Below are 8,651 nucleotides of genomic sequence, written 5' to 3' on the forward strand. Positions count from 1 at the left end.
GTACTGTGGCTTGAATCCAGGGACATATACCACTGAGCTACATTCCCAGCCCTTTTTAAAATTTTTATTTTGAGCAAGGGTCTTGCTAATTTACCCATACTGGCCTTTGAACTCAAGATCCTCCTATCTTCGCCTCCTTTCCCCACAGTAGCTGAGATTAAAGGTATGCACTACCACAACCCCACAAAACAAATCTTTTCTCTTTTAGTACCTGGGATTGAATCCAGCCAGAGGCACTTCACCATTAAGCCACATCCCAAGCCCTTTTTATTTTGAAAAAGGTCTCACTAAGTTGCTTAGGGCCTGGCTAAGTTGCCAAGGCTGGTCTTGAACTCAAGATCCTCCTGCCTTGGCCTCCCAAGCCACTGGGACTATAGATATGCACCACCATGCTTGGCAATGACAGCCATAAAATTCCAAGAACTTTTCCTCTCCTTCCCCAAAATGTTGCATTTTCTTATTGTTCCCTGATTTTCATTAAAATATAATTAATCTTCATTTTCATTGATTCCCAATTCGTAAATTTGCTTACTTGCTAAAATTTATGCATAGCCTCTATAGCCGTACCTGTGGCATTTCATGGTCATTTGTGTGACATGGGCAGAGTGGTGAAAAATTTGTCACCAGTGGGTATGTTCCCAGCTGAGGCCCAGCAGGGAAATCCATTGCCTTCTTGTTCCAGTTCATGGTGTAAATAAGTATCTTTTTCATGGTGAATTTGGTGCCACATTTTTTGCATTCTTGTACTTTCTGTTGGTGATTTCGCTGTTTAAAATGGTTCCCAAACATAGTGCTGAAGTGCTGGCTAATGATATATATATATATATATATATATATATATATATATATATATTTATATTTATATATTATATGACATACATATATATGACAATTTACATAATTATTATATATATGATGTTTATATATAAATATATATATGGTTGTAGATGAACACAATATCTTTATTTATTTTTATGTGGTGCTGAAGATTGAACCCAGTGCCTCACATGTGCTAAGCAAGCGCTCTACCACTGAGCCACACCCCCAGCCCAATGGCTAATGTTCTTAAGCACAAGGAGGCTAGTGCATTGTGTAGAAAATGTGTGTCAGATAAACTTCATTCAGGCATAAGGTGTTCTTTACCATGAGTATAGTGTTAGTGAATGAATCAACAATATATATTAAATTAACTGTCTTCAAACAGAAACATGCAGAAAACAAAATCATGTATTGACTGATTAACAAAAACACCATGACCAGAGGCTTATAGGAACCTAACCCTAGTGGCATTTGTTCAGTAATTGCAAGTTTGGTGTTCACAGCAATTTTATAGAATGTAAATACTGCAAAAAGTGAGGACTGAACTTAAATAGTTAAAGCAATGTTTAGATTTGCACAATCTGAAATACTAGAGAAAATGTGCTCAAGAATAATCCATACTAGGCTGAGTATGAATCAAGATTGTGCTAACATGTAATAATTTACTCCCATAATCATCAAACACATTCTGCCCATTGAGAACATTTTGTTTATTCTAGATCAACTCCGTTCTATAAATAAACGATGAACTATTACATAGTTTTGATGTGGCTTATATATATGAAGACGTTACTGCCTAAGCTATTGTAATTCTCATGGAAACAACTCAAAGAGCCTATTTTTGCCAGTTATTTCTTATGACAGAAAAATGTGTCCAAAACCACACTGTAAGAGTGACAGGTTTGGATGCTCAAATATGGAATACGGCACACACTGCAGGAGGTATTCTTAGGCCTAAGGAACATCTGGAGGAAAAAAAAAAACAAGGACTAATTGGAATTAGTAACTAATTTCATCTTTTTTTGAGGAAAAAGATATTTAATATTGAATTGCCTGATGTTCTGAATTAATTTATGTAGAGTTATTAATCCTTCTGAAGAGCTTGTTAGATTGCTCTAAATTCCTTTGCATGTTGAGTATAAAATCCAAACAACAAGCTGAGCTATGTGGTTTTGGGGGGAGCAGTAGGAAGAGAACTGGGCTAAAAGTCTGGAGCACATTTGGGGTTATTCCAATTGAATCTGCATGTGTGTTCCTTATACTTCTTTTTGGAAAGAAGAACTACAATAGATGGTCAGCTTCAGTGTTGTTTGGCACACAAAAAAGGGTGATAAATCTCCTTAACTTTGCCACAAATGGTGAGTCACAAGAACAATTGCGTATATTCATCCCTCATTTCCTACATGCCCTCTGCCGAGTGTTTGCATGTGGCAACTCAACTAAATTTCCCGCAAGAGCCACAAGAAGCATTCTGAAGCCAGACATGGTGGTGCTCTCCTATAATCCAGTGACTCGGGAGTCTGAGACAGGAAGATTAATAGTTGGAGGCCAGCCTCAGGAATTTAGCAAGACACTGTCTCAAAAAATGGAAAGGCTCGGATGTTGTTCAGTGGTAAAGTGGGCTATGTTCCATCCACATTACAAAAAATAAAAATAAAAAAGGTATTCCAATTTTCAGAGAAGAAAATCGAAGCAAGAGGGGCTTATTGTTTGTCCAAATCATTTTGGTAAGAGGATGAGAGCACCCTAATTTAAAAAAATTTTTTTGTAGTTGTAAATGGACAGAATGCCTTTATTTTGTTTATTTTTATGTGTTGCTGAGTATCAAACCCAGTGCCTCACACATGCTAGGCAAGCGCTCTACCACTAAGCTACATTCCCAGGCCGAGAGCACCATAATTTGAACAATACACCAACTCTGTTGCATGAACACTTACACAGTTTTTTTCATGCATGATTTTATGCATGATTTCAGCTTCTCACAGTTTAAAATTCTCAGGTGACAGTGTACAATGTATTAAGGCATGCTCCCTTAGTCAATGTTTTAAAATTTCTTCTTTGCATCTCTAAAGAATAGTCATTAAAATAATGGCCATATGGGCTGGGGATGTAGCTCAGGGGCAGAGAGCTAGCCTAGCAATGCAGAGGTCCAGGGTTCCATCCCAGCACTAACAAACTTCTTCAATGACCATAGTCCTTAAGAATGTATTATCTAATCAATCAATTGATAACAATCTGTTTTGGCTTCAGAAGATATCAAGACTTTATGTATGACATTTGCAGATAATGTGACATTTGCATATAAATAAGAAAAATTGAAGAACAGCAAGTATTCTTTGTTTTCTTCCCAATTGGAAACTAAAGCCGTTGACAAGACAGAAAGATAGATGTCACTTATAAATTTTAAAGTTTGAGACCATAAATTTTTTTACCAAGGTGCCTTGTCAAAGGCAATGTCTACCTCAGATGGAATTTTCAAAATTATATCAAGTAATTCCTTGCTTCCAAAATCCAGATCAGGCTAGATGGTGGAGCCAGTTAATAATTCTGTGGAGACTTTTCTGCCTCTCCCTGATAGGAGTTTGACAAACTGGATTTTTTTTTTTAATGAAAGGTGTCATCACTAATTTATGAATTTACATAAAATTTTCTTAGGGTGATAAGTGTTTCTAACATGTTTGTGGACTTTACAATAAGAATTTATTCAAGATATCTCGTCTAGATTGGGCATGTAGCTCACTGCCTCCAAAAGAAAAGTGTCCCCAAATGCACACAGCCCGATGAGCCTCTGAAATCTTGACAACAAGCAAATGGATTTTATGAAGTAGTTCCACCTTGGATTTCTGCTTTAGGTAAAATGTTCACACAGTGAAGCATATAAATTACTATGGGACACTTTTGCTTTAAATCAGAAGAAATTCAGATTGTTATAGGAAACTAACAGTTTTCTAGTGCTAATTTAAGGTATTAAAACATATATATATATAACACTTTGTGATAATCCAGTGACTCAGGAGTCTGATATCTAGTGTTGGTTGCGGGTGTAACTCAATGGTGGTGAACCTGCCTAGCATGCTCAGGGCTAGGAACAAAGATGAGGGACCAAGAGCAAGGGAATCCCAGGTAAGTCTCATGATTCTCACCACCACCCCCTACCAGGGGTTGAACCCAGAGGCACTTTACCACTGAGCCACATCCCCAGCCTATTTTACTTTTATTTTTTATTTTGAGACAGAATCTCGCTAAGTTGCATAGGGCATCAACTAAGTGCTGAAGCTGGCTTTGAACTTGCGATCCTCCTGTCTCAGCCTCCCAAACTGCTGGGATTTCAGGCATGAGCCACTGTGCCTAGCTAAGTCTCATGATTCTTGATCACATCCTAGGTGTGAATTGGCTTCTCTTGATCCATTTTCCTGTGCCCAGTTGATCAGCAAGTTGGTGGGGGAAGTATCCTGTGCTGCTGCCTCAGGAATGGTCACCACCCTCCTCTCAGACAAACAAGAGCGTGTCTGGGTTTCCTGGAAGCTGAGCAGGTTCACTGCTTCCCAGGGAAGTGTCACTGAGTGCAGAGCCTTATAACAAGTGAATGAGGAGATGGATTTTTTCTTTAGGTAAATTGATCACACATTTAAGGGTATAAGTTATTATGGGGCACTTGCTTTCAGACACAGAAGAAATTCAGACCCATGTGGTCCCATTGTCCCAGATGTGGTACACATCTGTAATCCTAGATACTCAGGAGGTTGACACAGGAGGATCTCAAATTTGAGGCCAGGCTTGGCAAGTTAGCAAGCATGACCCTGTCTCAAAAAAATATATGAAAAGGACTGGGGGTGTAGCTCAGTGATAGATTCCCGTTACTGCAACAATACTTACGCATACCAGTATACACTCATTTATAACAGTAATAATTACATATAATTATATAACAATAATAACAAAGCTATAACATTATTAATATTTAATATAATCTATAAACTCTAGATTATGATTTCCAAACTATTTTAATGCAACTGTGTCAAATTTTTTTGTTGCAATATTCACAGAAATTGAAAACTTGAAACTTAATGGGTTAAAGTAGTTGGCAATGTATAAAGATTTTACACTCAGTACAGTATACTGATGAAGGCCTTGAATTTCCAGCTACTAGACAGGCTGAAGCAGGAGCACCCCTTGAGCCCACAAGCTTGAGACCAGCCTGGGTAACATAATGAGCCCTCATTTCAGAAAACAAAAATGAATTCACACTTGCAGCCTTCTGCCACCCATATCCACATTTTTGCTTATGGCTAGGACCAGACGACTAGCCCATTAGTCTATTTCTTAATGTGCTTAAAAACTCCATACCCAACTGGGTGTGGTGGCAAACACCTATGATCCCAGCAGCTTGGGAGTCTGAGGTAGGAGGATCGTGAGTTCAAAGCCAGCCTAAGCAAAAACAAGGTGCTATAAGGAACTCAGTGAGACCCTGTCTCTAAATAAAATACAAAAAAAGGGCTGGGGATGTGGCTCAGTGGTTAAGTGCCCCTGGATATACTCCCCAGTACCAAACCAAACCAAACCAAACAAACAAACAAACAAAAACCTTCATACCTAGAAAGCACTTCCCTCTGCCTGTTATTATTATTATTATTTTTTTGTTTGGGTTTTTTTTTGCCTTTTTTTTTTTTTGGTGGCCAACTCTCTGGCTCCTGAGTTTGTTATAACCATTCTACTAGAAAGAATAAAGGAAGACTCTCTTGGGATCTTGGCCTAAAGTTTCCTGGGAATGCTGCAAGAGTCAAGAGTGTTCTCTCTTCCAAGAGGCGATTCCACACACCAGGTATACATGGTCCTACATCTAGAGAAACACTTGTAACAAAGTGGGCTCATTGACCGTACCTCAGGAACTATACACCCTTCAGTGTATGGGAATGCCTGGAAGCTCTAAACACGGGGCTTACATCAGTTTGGGCTCACTCATGAATTCTCAGGGTTTTTTGTTTGTTTGTTTTTTGTTAGTACTGGTAATTGAACCCAGAGCCTCACACATGCCAGGCAAGCACTCTACCACTAAAGTGCATCCCCAGCCCGGATCCTCAGTATTTTTGCACAATGCCTGGCGTGTAACAGATGTTCAGGATGAAATTTATTTACCGATAAATTCCATTTATAGCTGATTAAGTACAGTCACCCTTAGGTATCTATGGGGGATTGGTTCCAGGACCAAATCTGTGGATGCTCAAGTTCCTTATATAAAAAGCTGTAGTATTTGTATATAACCTGTATAATCCTCCCATATACTTTATTATTATTATGTTATTTATTTATTTATTTTGATATTGGGGGTTTAACCCAGGAGTACTTTACCTCTGAGCCACATCCCCAGCTCATTTTATTTTTTATTTTAAGATAGAGTCCTGCTAAGTTGCTTAGGGCCTCGCTAAGTTGCTGAGGCTGGCTTTGAACTTGCAATCCTCTTGCCTCAGCTTCCTGAGTGGCTGAGATTACAGGCGTGTGCCACAGTGCCCAGCCTCCCATATACTTAAAATCATCTCTAGGGGTTACCTGTACTATCTAATACCTAGTAAATGGCATGTAAATACCATGTACAGTAGAGTGTTGCTATTCTATATTGTTTAGGTAATAATGACAAGAAAAAAGTTTGTACATGTTTGATACAGAGACAGACACAATTTTGCTTATTTATTTATTTATTTATTTATTTTTGTGGTCCTGGGGATTGAACCCAGGACCTTATGCATGCAAGGCAAGCACTCCACCAACTGAACTATATCCCCAGCCCTCAAATATTTTTGAACTATGGTTGGTTGAAACTGTAGATGTAGAAACCACAGATATAGAGGCCAACTGTATAGTATTGTAGTCATCTCAATGTGCAGTTGGTCCTCAAATTTTTGGACAGCTGGGCACAGTGTCACACACCTGTAATCTGAGGCACTCTGAAGGCTGAGGCAGGAGGATGGCAAGTTCAAGAGGTCAACCTCAGCAACTTAACAAGACCCTGTCTCAACATAAAAATTTAAAAGGACTAGGTATGTAGTTCAGTGATAAAGCACTTGTGTAACATATACAAGACCCTTGATCCAATCCCCAGTACCAAAACAAACCAACCAACCTCTTGGACAACTTCTTAGTAGATTCAGTAGAAAAAAAGATTTGACTTGAGCAGTTCAACTCACTTTCAAATTTGAGAATTACCCATATTGAAGGGAAATAATTGTTAGCTGCTAGTTGTAGACAGGCATAACTTAAATGTTTCCTCCCATTTTTTTCCTTCTTTCACTTGTTTCTTCCCATGATATTTTGTGGACAAAATGTTGTTAGGGAGGATAAGGAAGTCATACAGAAAGATAGAGATTGGATTACATGAGACAGCTTTTTTGTCTCCTTCTGTTATCCCCCCCCCCCACCAGCGTGGGTCTTTTGAAGGCTAGGATGACTTCAGTCCATTATTTGCATGATCTTCCATTTAGAAAGTTCATGGACAGATTATGTCCTTACATGGTATAATTTTCTGCTTGGCTCTTGTAACATCTCGACTTAGGGGATTTTCTTTCTTCTCTTTGCAAATCAAAAGTTCAACACTGCCATCAAAGCATATGAGAAATAAAATGGACCAATGGCTTCATTTACTAGAGTAAGAACACAGCAGTTTTATCAGCCACAAAACAATTCACAGCCAACAGTATCCTATGAGCTCACTGGTGTTTCAGTAAATGTATGCAGTCTGCAAATAACTTCATTACAGCGTTCATTAGAGCAGCGGGTCACCTAAAATATATAGCTCTCTCCAATGTCTCTCTGAGAATACTTTGGAGGTGATTTTACCTTAACATTCTTCTGTGGAGTTATTTCATTCCCAAAAGAAATTGGTTAAGATCGGTGTAACTCAAGAATAGGCAGAAAATTTCCAAGTGGAAGGTCGAATGTCTAAACACGGAGAAGGAAAGGCAAGGGCTGGGGGGTGCGATGGGTAGCTCTGGTAGAGTGCTTGCCTATCATGTGCGAGAACATGTACTGATCCCCAGCACCAGACAGAAGAAGAAGAGGGGAAAAAAAAAAACTCAAGACAATGCCTTTCATATTAATGGAAAAAGAAAGTTCAGACTAGGACATCAGAGGCAGAGGCTGTGAGATCACCTTTCAAACATTGGTGTATCCTGTAATAGAGTTTGATGCTGGGCTTCAGAAGTTGTTGGGAAGCGCGGAGCCTTGGCCTGTCCTGCTGCCGCCTTCCTGTCGACTTGGATGCATAAGGCAGCGCTGGGTAAAGAAAAGAGGGCCAGGGTTCATTTCCCCGTGAAGTCCTCTCCGAAGTCCATAAAGGTTGCGGGGAGGGAATGGCCTCGTCTTGCAGGGAAGGAAATATGAATTGAACCCCTACTCCCTACCCTCTGGGGACTGATAACGGTGTCCCCGGTTCACCCCGGGGAGCCGGCACCCAGGCACGACGTGAAAACCTCCAGACTCTCCGACTGCTGCCACTTCCCGAGGGGCTGGGGGGCGCGCCTGTTGGAAGGTGGAAGGCGGAGTCGCTCCGCTTCTGGGAAGAGACCAAAGGAATGAGTAATTGGAAATTCTGTAACCTAGACCCTTATCCCAAACCCTTTGGCTCTTTCACCCCAGATCCCCTGCCGAGAGGCAAGGGGACGGGAGACGGGAGACGTGGTGAAGGAAGAGTCACGTTTCGGAGAGGGAAGTGAAATAAAGAGGGCGGCACCCGGGGGGACCTGTGCGTCATTGAGGGACCGAGGAGAAGAGCAGGGCGCGCGGGGCTGCAAAAGGAGAAGTGGGAGCGAGTAGCCGTAGGGGGCGGCCGCCGAGCGGGT

Source organism: Marmota marmota, unplaced genomic scaffold (assembly GCF_001458135.2).
Source record: "Marmota marmota marmota unplaced genomic scaffold, marMar, whole genome shotgun sequence".
Taxonomy (NCBI): domain Eukaryota; kingdom Metazoa; phylum Chordata; class Mammalia; order Rodentia; family Sciuridae; genus Marmota; species Marmota marmota.